Source organism: Octopus sinensis, linkage group LG7 (assembly GCF_006345805.1).
Source record: "Octopus sinensis linkage group LG7, ASM634580v1, whole genome shotgun sequence".
In the NCBI taxonomy this organism is placed as follows: domain Eukaryota; kingdom Metazoa; phylum Mollusca; class Cephalopoda; order Octopoda; family Octopodidae; genus Octopus; species Octopus sinensis.
This window is the reverse complement of record NC_043003.1, coordinates 92,381,634-92,395,213: the sequence shown is the minus strand read 5'-3', so window position 1 is coordinate 92,395,213 and position 13,580 is coordinate 92,381,634. Positions and strand designations below refer to the sequence as shown.

The 13,580-nt window shown below is 37.5% G+C and overlaps 1 protein-coding gene across 9 annotated transcripts in view; it reads left to right on the top strand.

The window, feature by feature from the left end:
• Positions 1-13,580, top strand: part of LOC115214001 (apoptosis-stimulating of p53 protein 2) — a 210,716-nt gene that overhangs the window by 149,846 nt on the left and 47,290 nt on the right. Inside the window, exon 1 of one of the 9 annotated variants that reach the window (XM_036504939.1) lies at positions 9,163-9,169. The exons of the other annotated variants lie outside the window; for them this stretch is intronic. The gene's annotated coding sequence lies outside the window, so the exon portion shown is untranslated. Of the gene's footprint in view, positions 1-9,162; positions 9,170-13,580 lie in introns of those variants that run through there. 9 annotated transcript variants of the gene reach the window in all.

The window sequence follows — 13,580 nt, the reverse complement described above, 5'->3', positions numbered from 1 at the left end:
ATTGAGTTTACAATATTAATCTTTGAACTGTAATGCTATCATACAACTTGCTCCATCTAAACATTGAATATAGAGCTTTACAGTGACTCTGTAATAGTTTGGTCTGCTGGAAATGACAGTGAAATCTACCTCAAATTGTACCCTATTGTCTTTTAGAAAACAGAAGAACACTTTGGATAGTGAAAGCTGAAATATAACATGCTTAATGGAAAAAAAAAAAGAATGAGATAGTCACAGCTCCAACGTTTGTTCAACCAGGCCCAATGTGGCAGTAAAGAACAACATGAAACACAATGCTTGTTTATGTTGTACAGTTGGAGATTCCAGCAGCAGTTGCCAAGTTGCACTCTTATTCATACAGTTCAATATTAATATGCTGTAATGCCATAGGTAAATCCTCCACTCACTACTAATAAACAATCTCTGTTGAATCAATTACATCAGAACTGATATTCGTCCCAGCTGGACTGTGCTCAATTTATTTTACTGCAAAATTTCAAGTGATGGTCATGGTGGCTGTTTGTTTCATTGTAATTAACATAAAATAACCTGGTATTTCTTTCCTTGATACAATTGTGGTAGGAATTTTAAACTTTATTTATATATATTTATTTGTCATTAGCTAGCTATGAAGTTAATTAATTTCTTAGAGAAGGTAATCACCTAGTTTCACACAATACCAACTGGTCTTTAAGAGATTTAACCCTTTAGCACTTAAACTGGCCATATCCGGTTCCAAATATTCTACTTGTTTTATGCTCAACCTGACTAGATCCAGTCTTTCACACCTACCCTACAATGTCAGTCTAAAAATAAACACTCACATCATTGAAATCTTAAAGCTTTGAGAGAATGCATGAATAATTCAAAACAATGTGAATAAGCATTACATTTGATAGAGTATTCTGAATGTTTAAGGGTTAAGCTGATTTTATTCTGTGCAAGCATTTGAACCCGACCTTTGCTTTCTCCCTATTCATGTTGTTTGTTCCTTCTTGAACCATGCCTGGCTCATAAGGGCCGGTTTCCTTGGCGTATTGGTTTCCCACCTGGATGGGACACTGGTCCATTGCAGGTGAGCCGCAAGATGCAGGAGGAAAGAGTGAGAGAAAGTTGTGGCAAAAGGGTCAGCAGAAGTTCACCATTACCTTCTGCCGGAGCTACATGGAGCTTAGGTGTTTCACTCATAAACACACAATGCCCAGTCTGAGATTCAAACCTGCAATCCCTCGACTGCGAGTCCGCTGCTCTAACCACTAGGCCATGTGCCTCCCCTATTCACATTAACCCTTTAGTATTTAAACTGACCATATCAAACCCAGGTGTTCTACTTGTTTTATGTTCAAACTGGCCAGGTCTGGTCTCTCATACCTATCCCACAATGTCATTGTTAAAAATAGTCACATCATCATCAAAATATTGAAGCTACAAGATAATGCATGAATGTGAATAAATAATACATTTGACAGTAATCTGAGTGATAAAGGGTTAATTTGGGGATGCTCAAGCCAGGCATCAACCATATCGGTCTCAAGAGCCTGGGAAAGCCTGAAAATGTTAAGAGCACTGACTATTCCTTCTCTAACTTGTGTCAAAATATCTAATATTCAGGCTTTGTTTAAGTAACCATTAGTGACATCAGTGAAGTATCCCCACCACCCCTGAATGTGATGGGAAATTTAAACTATTGCAGAAATCCATTTACAAGGAGTTGTATCTAACCAATATCAGCAAAGGAAAACCTGATCAGCATAATTACAATTTCTATCTAATTCACTATATGAACTTTGTTCATCAGTAATGTAGGTTATTATCTATTGAGAGAAAAAAATGTGTTATCATGTTTTGTTTTTATAACGCTGGGTAATGCGCACTAAAGTGGGTTACTATAACACAGTTATATAAAACAAAATACAAGCTTTCCCTAGATAATATTCTATATTACTGATGAACATGAATGAACTAACAGATTAGAAACATTGTAATCATCATCATCATTATCTTTCTATGATAGTATTTATTAAATATGTTGTATTGTAGGTTGTGTTTGTTGTTGTTACCGTTATAGAATGGTATTGAAATGAGATACATTTCCAGAAGATTCTACTTTCTAAGAAAACCGCTTTTGAAAACGCTTGGAAGTAATTATTATTAAAAATATTTTTCATCCATCTATTGCTGATGCTGTAATAAGTATTGTGGTACACTGGAGCTTATCCAAGTTTTCCTGTTGGCCAACCTTTGAGAGACTGACTCTCTCTTCTTCCAGCTGATGTTAGTTTATCTCAGGTTTTGTTTAAGGAATTTAAGCTTAGAACAACCACATGCACTGGTCAGTTGCGACAGTGGAACATTCTCTCATGTTATATTTCTTTTATGTTGTGTCATTAAAAAAAAAAACATTTGCAGTTCCTACTCACCATTTCCCCTTTCTCTTGCTCCCTTTCTCCTACTAAATGTGAGTAGCCATGCAGATCCTCTCCAAGAAGCTGCTCTTCTCCCACCTCCTTTTCACACAGTTTAACCCCTCATCCCCTTGCATGAAGCTGACCCCCCCCACACACACACACCTCTTCTAGGGTTCGTTGTCCTGCAAGCTGCATGGCAACTGCAATTGTGTAGGTGGCATGAAAAGAAGCTCCCAGTACACATTGTTAAGTGAATAGCATTAGGAAGGGCATCAAGCTGTAGAAACCATGTCAAAGCCGACATTGGAGCACAATGCAGTCCTGTGATTCATTGGATTCTGTCAAACTGTTCACCCCATGCTAGCATGGAATGTGGATGTTTAATAATGTTGGCAGTGGGCTGGCAGAAACATTAGCACGCTGGGCGAAATGCCTAGCGGTATTTCGTCTACCGCTACATTCTGAGTTCAAATTCTGCCGAGGTCGACTTTGCCTTTCATCCTTTCGGGGTCAATTAAATAAGTACCAGTAAATCACTCAGGTCAATATAATCGACTTAATCCCCTTGTTTGTCCTCTCTATGTTTAGCCCCCTGTGGGCAATAAAGAAATAAATAAATGTTGATGGTAATGATATCACTTCATCTAGCCTAAATTTAATTAAAGGAATCCTTAAATGTGAATAGGCAGACAATATTGCCAGAAATGTACAAGTGAATCCAAAGACACAGTCTTTGGAAGTGCAGCTGTGCTAATAATAAGCAGCTGAAGTTAGAAAAGCTCATCATTATATTTGCTTCAAACTACTTCCTCATAGTACTTATTTACATCTCAGTAGAGAGAATGGATGCAAAATGAGTGCCTTAGCTTTGGACATGGAACAAGAAGCAAGTTAGTTTAATTAACTTGTGACTGTCTTCGTTATGATAATAGTTGAAACAAACAGCTGATGGATATTTTTATCTCTAAAACCTTTTAATTATCCTGCATGGAATTTTAGATTCCTTATATAATTAATGAAATGTCATCTTAATGCATCTTGTTTATTTTGGCACCTCATAGATCAAGTCTTGACACACTCACTCTCTCCCTCTTTCACTTTGTCACTGACTTTCCTAATTGTTCTCTAAGATCTAGTTCGTTTTGGTTATCTCCTTATCTTGCTGCGTATCTTCTGTGGTCAGTCTCAACTTAGTTACTCATCATCATCATCATAATCACCATCATAGAATATCATTTAATCATAAATTTATCATTAACAATCTCCTATATATACTTTCTTGCTTTATGACCAAATTGGAGTCACTGCCTCATGCTATGATATTCATCATCATCATCGTTTAACGTCCGTTTTCCATGCTAGCATGGGTTGGACGGTTCGACTGGGTTCTGGGAAGCCAGGAGGCTGCACCAGGCTCCAGTCTGATATGGCAGTGTTTCTACGGCTGGATGCCCTTCCTAATGCCAACCACTCCGTGAGTGTAGTGGGTGCTTTTTACGTGCCACCCGCACAGGTGCCAGACAAGGCTGGCAAATGGCCACAATCGGATGGTGCTTTTTACGTGTCACTATCCCTTCCTTTAACTGTAATGATACCATATAGAATAACACTTCTCTTAAATTTGATGATATCCTTCAGCAAAGTCTTCAGTGTGAGTATGTGGCTTGTGGGGTCAACCACGTCCTCCGCTTCATTTTTTGTAAATCACTCATTCTCATTTAATTGTATATATTTTAATTGTTTGTTTATTCATACGTTTTGTCTCATTCGATACCCTGACCCCCATATTTGTTTTGTCTGTCCTCATATCATCCCCTCTTTTTCTGAACCTTATGGTGCATAAAGAAATTCTCTTTCTGTGTATTTTTGCTATCATAGACAATTACCTTTTCCGTTCTATATTGAAACAAATAATCAAAGAAGGATCAATTATATATTGCACTGACTGGAGCCTTCCTTGATTATATGTTTTAATATAATACAGTGTCTCTTTATTTGAATATCATGTGATGATATTGTATTTATTGCTCTTCAGGCCTAAACTAAGCACTGAGATAGTGTTCTCTATACCATGGCCAGCAGTAAAGAAATTGTGCAGTTCCATTTACATGAACTTTTATTTATATCACATCACTAGACTTTGTAGGCTTTTTAAAGCATGTTGAAAACATAGACTGTGCAGAATTTTGGTACAGTTCAAACTAATCTATAATCTACCAGCCAAACTAGAGACGGTTCTTGTGTGTAAAATAGTGTTCCATCACCAGAAGATTATCACAGCAAAACATGAGTTAGAACTTCAAGATTTGCTGTTCTGAATTACACTCCTACAGTTAGTTCCAGTGTATCTATGGCGGAGACTGAACACTAAGAATAAAATATCACCAAGACGCAGGAAGAGTACAAGACCTAATTTGTAAAATATGAGGGTCAGGAAAAAAAATATATATGTATGTGTGTGTATATGTTTGTGTGTCTGTGTTTGTCCCCCCAATATCATTTGACAACCGATGCTGGTGTGTTTACAGCCCCGTAACTTAGCGATTCGGCAAAAGAGACCAATAGAATAAGTACTAGGCTTGCAAAGATTAAGTCCTGGTGTCCATTTTCTCGACTAAAGACAGTGCTCCAGCATGGCCGCAGTCAAATGACTGAAACAAGTAAAAGAGTAAGTCTTTTTTGTTTACAAACATTACAAGAAGCTTGAACATGCTTTCATGGTGACCTGCAACAATTCTGTCTGTATAAACAATGTAGCTTAAAATTATGACAAATTATGATTCAATCAATTTCTATATAGAGCTGAAACCAGGACTAAAAAGGAACCTCAAGATTGATTTGTTGATTCATACATCAGGCATCTTGTATGGGCTCAACACCTTTCATTGCATGAGTACAAGACCAAAAGGGAGATTTATGGACATATTCCATCCATCTCAACTATTATTGTTCAGTGCAGAGTAGGCTTTGTTGGCCACAGCTATTGTGCTGAACATGTCACATGTTTTATTATGATGACTGGCGTCCGTGCTGGCAGGGTGCAAAGAGCACCATACGAGTGTGATCATTGACAGAGCGGCTAACCGGCTTCCGTGCCAGTGGCATTTAAAGAGCACCATTCAAGCGTGATTGTTACCAGTGTCGCCTTACTGACACTTGTGCCCGTGCTAGTAGGGTGTCAAGAGCACCATCCAAGTGTGATCGTTGCCAGAGCAGCCAACTGGCTTCCATGCCAGTGGCACATAAAAGGGCACCATTCGAGCGTGATCTTTATCAAAGTCACCTTACTGGCACCTGTGCTGGTTGCATGTGTAAAAGGATTCGAGCAAGGTCGTTGCCAGTACTGCCTGACTGGCCCCCGTGCCGGTGGCATGTAAAAAGCACCCACTACACTCTTGGAGTGGTTGGTGTTAGGAAGGGTATCCAGCTGTAGAAACTCTGCCAAATCAAGATTGGAGCCTGGTGCAACCATCTGGTTCACCAGCCCTCAGTCAAAATCGTCCAACCCATGCTAGCATGGAAAGCGGACGTTAAACGATGATGATGATGATGATGGAGACCTCCACACCCTACTAGAGGTTGAAGATCTCTCAACTACATTGCTATTATCAGAAAGCACACAAACTGAAAGAGTAGCGTGGCTGACAAAAGGCTTTACTGTATTCAGTTAGTTTCTTTTACATACTCAGTTCAAATCCCACCAGCTTTAACTTTGCCTTTGGTGAAATGCAGGGGTTGATATGATTAGCCATTCTCTTCCATCAAATGCGTGACCTGACATTAATAAACTAGCGTTCATATGTATACTACTGTTAGTGCTGGTCAGTAAACTGTCCAATGTTGACTGCATGGTTTAAGCTGAGTCTCTCTTACTTTGCTTCTCTGCCATTTTATATCTACTCTGCTGTCTGTCTGTCTGTCTCTCCTTACTGTTACTCCTATTCTTATGATGGTGGTATCTTGTCGTATTATATAATCTTTTCTCCACAACTTTCTTCCTTTCTCTCTCTCTCCGTAGGAAAACATTCTTGTTGTTTGACCTCTTTCTACTGGAGCTATCAATCAACTGAGCAGAGATAACTTTTAATCTTGGCTCTTGTGGCTGTGATTGTTGTTGGTATAATTGTGTCTGTCTGTGTGCTTATTTTTCTTACAACTAAATTTCTCGGCTGTCTTTAAGTCTAGTTTCTCTATTTAACCTAGATATTGTGCAATATTTTATTAACATGTTTGACACCACTCTCGCTCTCTCTCTCTCTCTCTCTCTTTGTTGATAGGGGAGAGGCACTTTAGCTCTGTTCAGTTTGTCAAATTTCTGCTGTTTTTTTACTATATTATAAACACAGTGGTATAGCTCTGATTTCTTGATGTCCCTCACCCACCCATGGAATTGGAAGTTGTGTGATCACATATGGAATCTTTTTATTTATATTGTTGCATGTCATCTTAATGATGATAGCCTAAATCTTAGGGCAACATACTGTGTTTAGGAAGCTCCACACAGACTTACTCAGCTGATAGTATTTTGTATTCACAAAGTTTGACATGCTTTGACATGGTACATATTTTGGAAAGACAAAATATGCCACTGGCCTCTATTTTGAATTACAAAAATAAGGACTGCAGAACCTTTTCATATTGGAGGTACTTTGTGAAAGACAACATTTCATAAGTTAATGATGTTCTGACCAGATGCAGTATTAGATTTAAAGAAATTGATGACCTTTCTACTGATAAAGACTATTAGTGAAAGTTGATAAGCCAGTGTTGAATACATAACATCACATGTTTATTGGAGTTTATTGAAGAAGGTACTATAGGCAGAGGATCAAAGCTATGTATAGTAACTTGTTCAAGTAATCATAACACCAACTGTGGTCAGTAGATGAGACCAAGGGGAAAATATCCTCAAGTTACAGCAAAGTCTATTAAGAGAGAATTCATTACTTTATTATTTGTTTAATGGTGTTTATATTATGATTCTCATTATCATCTTAAGCAGAGCTGGCAGAATCATTAGAAATTTGATAAAAGTTAAACTATAATTATTCATAGTGCATGTATGCCATTTTCTGATATTACCCATGATAGCACAAATATACTCCTAGAGTTAGCCATCATGTGATAAGTAGCACTATAGTTCTGTTCATTATTTAGTTACAACCTTCTCTAGTCTCTTTATCTCCTCTTATTTTTTAGATCTGTTTCTCCATGGAGTCATTAGTTAAAACAGTCTTCCATACATCATATCACCAACCATATTCAGATTTCAGTATCTTTACCATAAGCAAGGCAGCACGCTGCAGAATTGTCAGTATGCAGGACAAAATCCTTAGCGATATTTTGTCCATCTTTACATTCTGTGTTCAAATTCTACTGAGATCAACTTTGCCTGTCAACCTTTTGGGGTTGATAAAATATGTACCAGTTGAGCACTGGGATCTACATAATTAACTTATACCATTCCCACCCCTGAACTTCTGGCCTTGTGCCAAAACCTGAAGCCAATATCTCTACTGTAAGGTCCTGTATCATGAAATCTAACCATATCACTTCTTCCCTTGTTTCCCTTAGTTTACATCTTCCACTATGGATACACTATGGCTTTCTTTCACTTAGCACTCATTGTCTGTTCATTTAACTTCTTTGTACCAATACTTATCCATCTCTGTGTATATCATCTAATATCTTTTATATTCACCCTCACCTTTCAGTTCGCTTGCCCTTTTATCTAGATAGTGTTTTACATATAATAATATGACTCATTTCTCTCCAAGATCACCATCTTTTAGCATCCACCTATTCTTGTGTGGTAGGTAGATAGTTTGGATGGTTTGACAGAATTGGCTCCAGTGTCAGCTTTGGCATAGTTTCTATGGTTGGTTACCCTTCCTACTGCCATCTACGTAACAGTATATGAATAGGTTTTTTTTTTGTGACACCAGTACCTCACTATTCAGTAGCATCACATTTTATACCAATGATTGGTTATTGTAAAAAGAATTCCAAATATCATTACTTCAGTCTTGCTTTAGGTGACCAGCTGCCTTGATACTTCTCCATCATGAACATTACACTTTCAAGTCCTAAGATTCTTGGTGCTGGTTACCTGGTTTCCATGGTGAATAAGTGGCTAAGATCAGTCATAACATTCACTCCTGAAAGAGATGCCTGTGTAGCAATATTGAGCTGTACACTCTGGCGCGAAATAAGTCAAGAGACAGACTGCGCCAGCTGCCAACCAATCAGATCAGTGGATACAACAGGGTCAAACTAGCCAAAGATGGATGTAATATAAATGAGATCATTCAAACAGTGAGGATATCGCTATACCTGTCTGTTGCAGAGTCAGTCATTTTCAGCTAAGTGAACTGGGGCAATATGAAATAAGGTGTTTTGCTCAAGAACACAATGCACTGCCTGCTCCAGGAATTGAAACCACTATCTTGCAACCATGTGTGTGGTTGCCTAATCATTAGGCCACATGACTTCACTGTCTCTCACGATAGTATATGTAGCAGATGAAATATCACCACTGAAGATTCAGACTTCCCTCTAAATTTTTTTTATTCAAATTTTGTTGGAGTTTTAACTCTACTTCTACGCAATCCAATGATGGATACTGTATGTAGCTGTTTTACTTACTAGAAATAACAGCCTCAAAACCACTCCACCATCTAGAAGAAAAAGAAGACAGACAAGTCTGTATCAAATTGAATCATGTTGTTCTAAATACATTGTATGAATAAGAAACAGCATTGGTAACGATGGGGTGCTTTTGGTGATAAGTCGAGTGAACAAGAACAATTCTGGGGCAAAATATTACAACAACAATTTTGAGTGAGCTTAGTGAAGAAATTGAGTGCATTTCTGACAAGATTGCTTAAGTCTCCATTACCATCTCCTGAGAAGTAAAGCTGAAATAAAATCCCAGTGTGTGTGTGTGTGTGTGTGTGTGCATGGGTTTGTATGTATATATGTGTTTGTGTTATATGTATGTTTACTCTGCACCAACTGTTATACACTGCTTCTTATAGCAACTACCCCCACTTAGAAACTTTAACATTTGCAATATTTTTTCTTTACTACTCGTTTTTGTAAGAAAAGCATATCTTTTTTTATTAATTTTTTTTTATGGTGTGGTGGTAGTGGGCTGTTTCTGGCTTTCATAAATTTATTTATTTATGCATGTGTGTACATGTTGATGTGTGTATGTGTGTGTGTAATATAAAAGTGGGTATTTCTATATAACTTTTATTATTTTTTTTATGTTCTGCCTATTTGAAACTTCTCTTGCAGTTGTTTGATTCAACCAAATCATTAGATACTTTTACACTGAACTGTCACATTTTTTGCCTTGTGAAACATGAACACCAAAACATGCTTACTCTAGTAAAATAACTCCCTAACGGTCTTTAAGAAAGTTTTTACCATTCCTTTTCCAGGAGAAAGAATATACTCATGTAGCTACTACTACACTGGCAGCTAACTAATCTAACAACTAGATTTGTCTCCTTTACTAACGTTCCATTTTGATGGGGAGTATTGTGTGATGTGAAGCAGAGGGACTGCTAGATTATAATAAGATTAATCGGATTAATTTCTTTGATTTGTCATCTGATTAGTGAGCCTTAAAGGGATTATAAATATTGCCTTAAGTTATTCAGTTATTTACATACAAAATTTTTCAAAAATGACAAACATAAATACAGATGCAGGCGTGGCTTTCAGATAAGAAGCTTGCTTCCCAACCACATGATTCTGAGTTCAGTCCCACTGCGTGGCACCTTGGGTAATTGTTTTCTACCACAGCCTCAGGCCAACCAAACTCTTGTGGGTGGATTTGTTAGATGGAAACCAAAAGAAACCCATTGTCTATATATATACATATATATTGCGTATGTATCGTTGGCGATTTTCTTTCTCCGTCTTCCCTTCCTTGGACCTTTCTTTTTTCTATGTTTCTGATGAAGAGCTCCACTCGAAACATTAAATCCTCCTTTCTTTCCTTTCCTGAGTGTCCAATAACACTATACTTGTTCCACGTCCTTGCGTTGTTGTGTTTTCTCTTTGTTCATGTTTGGATTAACTATATGTATGTATGTATGTATGTATGTATGTGTGTGTGTGTGTGTCAGTGCTTGTCCCCCACCACTGCTCGATAACTAGTGCTGGGGTGTTTACATCCCTGTAACTTAGTGATTTGGCAAAATAGATTGACAGAATAGGTATTAGGCTTTAAAAAATAAGCCAATCTCTTTGACTAAAACCCATGAAGGCAGTGCTCCAGCATGGCTGCAGTCCAATAACTGAAACAAGTAAAAAATAAAAGCTAGCTATGTTCAACCCATCCCAGTATGGAACGTGGGTGTTAAATGATGATGATGAAATATTTTCATTAACAAAATAACAAAATCTCAGACTTAATCTTTACTATATAGTGAAACCATGAATCACCTTTTAAACATTTAAATTTTTATTTTTAGTTTAATTTTTATTTTAAGAAATCATCATTATTTTGTTAATTTTATCAAATTGCTATTTATAAACCATTTCTTCTCAAAATTTAGTTTTTCTTTTTTATATTTTATATCATCTCAGTTCTAAGAGCAAAAAGCTGTCAGAAATATTAGAACATCCTACTAAAAGCTCACAGCATTGGTTGCTACTTTATCTGACTTTGTGATCAAACACTAGAGATCAAACAAAGTATTACTGGTACACACTGCACAGAAAGTTTAAAATTACTGACATCTTCTGCATTGAAAGTGTTAAAAAAAAATATAGAAAACCATTGCAATTTTTCAAGCACATTATTTACATTATTTACTATTGACAGCTTGTTTGTTGTTAACACAACATTTTGGCTGATACACCCTTCAGCCTTCATCAGGTGTCTTGGGGAAATTTTGAACCTGGGTTCTCATTCCTAAGGTATTTTTTCGATGTTGTTGTTGTTATTATTATTATTATTCAGGTCACTGCCTGAAATCGAACTCAGAATCTTGGGGTTAGTAGTCCGCACTCTTAACCACTATGCCATATGCCCGTGGGCAGTTGTAGAGGTTCAGCATGACATCCACTGAGCCACTTCCTTGTGGATATAATCAGTCCATTAGCAGGAAAGTCAACATCATACGTGAAGAATTCCACCTACTTCACAGAATTGATCAAGGATACCCCCATTGAATCCAACCAGATTGTGAGTCTAGATGTGATAAGTCTGTTCACCAAAGTCCCAACTGGTGAAGCACTATCGGTTATTCAAGGAAAACTAGTGACAGACACCCATCTAAAAGAAAGCACTAGTATACCAATAAGTAACTTGATGGAAATGTTGACTTTGTGTAGAAAGTACCTACTTCAGTATGGACACTGATATATATCGACAGGAAGAGGGTTTAGCTATGGGTTCACCATTATCACCGATAATAGCCAAAATATACATTGAGAATTTGGCTTTAAGGTCAACACCACTAAAACCAACCCGATGGCTGCAATATGTTGATGACACCTTCATTCTCTGGTCCCACCAGGAAGATGTCCAAGTGCTGTTAAATCATGTGAACTCAATAAAGCCACCCATGCAGTTCACAATGGAAAAGGAAAAAGACAATCAGCTAGCTTTCCTGGACGTATTAATAACATGCACCAAGTATGGATTCAGGAGATCCGTATACTGCAAGCTGACCTTCACTGGATGATACCTCAACTTCAACTCCCACCATCCATACAGTGTAAAAAGAAGGATTGCTCAGTTCCTAAAACATCGAGCAATGAATATAAGTAGCGATCGTGATACCCACCCCAAAGAAATGATCAAGCTCAGTAACAATCTATTAAGCAACAACTACCCCAAAAACATACTCTCCACTCCAATTATGTAGAGAGGATGAAACCGATAAACTGTCCACAATCTGTCTACCCTATCTGAAAGGCCTCTCCGAAAAGATACAAAAGATATGCGGCCCATATGACATCAGGACAGTATTCAAGAGTAATACGACACTTCGCAAATATCTCTTTCCAGTAAAACCACCAATAGAAGAGAATATGACTATGAACTGCATGTACTCCATCCCATGTAATTGTGGTAGGTTATACAAAGGCAAAAGATGCCACCCCTTCAAAATAAGGGTAGAGGAGCATCGCAAAGCTGTGACATGGGGAGATATTGATAAATTGGGTATAGCTGATCACGTATGGAAAAATGGAGACCACTTCCCCCCGTGGGATGAAGTTAAAATAATAGACAGAGAACACCACTGGAAAATACAAAAACTAAAAAAGTAGCACATATGCTAGGACACAACAACCTCCTAAGCAGACCGTGTGCAGATATGAACAGCATATGGGGTACCGGTATTAAGGAAGGATAGGAAAATATTAGATTTATAAGCCCTAAAATTCACCCCATAATTGTCCACGGGCATATTTCATAGTGGTTAAGAGCGCGGGCTACTAACCCCAAGATTCCAAGTTTGATTCCAGGCAGTGACCTGAATAATAATAACAATAACACCAACAACAATAACAACAAAACCTTAGGAATGAGAACCCAGGTTTGAAATTTCCCCAATACACCTGATGAAGGCTGGAGGGTATATCAGCCAAACCATTGTGTTAACAACAAACAAGATGGGGACAAATGTCCATCAATTGTAAATAATGTACATAATTCCTCATCTCTTAAATATAGAACTGTATTAAATTTGTCAAGATCTTTAAGTATCACCAGTATGAATTTTCTAAATCATCAATAGGGGTTCTTTTTTATGGCACCACCAATAGTGAGGTCACCATGTTATTCTCAAGATTAAAATGCTTCCTCAACTGAGTGGAGATGTATATATATATAGAGAGAGAGAGAGAGCGAGAGAGAGGTAGTATTATGGTACATATTTAATAGAGGATCAAGTACTGGTTTCTTGTTGCACAGGCGATACATGGGTACCTTGCATTATATAAGGGTGAGTAGGAGTAATAGGGTTGAAGCTGGAAAGAGAAATAATAATAGTGATAAGGTGTCAGAGCACACCCCCCAAGGTTCATAAGGAATTTTTTTTTAAGTTTTAAATTATATTTTTAAAAAAATCTCTAAGGCACCTTGATATCCATTGCTCTACCGCCTACGTACTGTGGCACACATTTTGACAACTATTGGCTTACAGT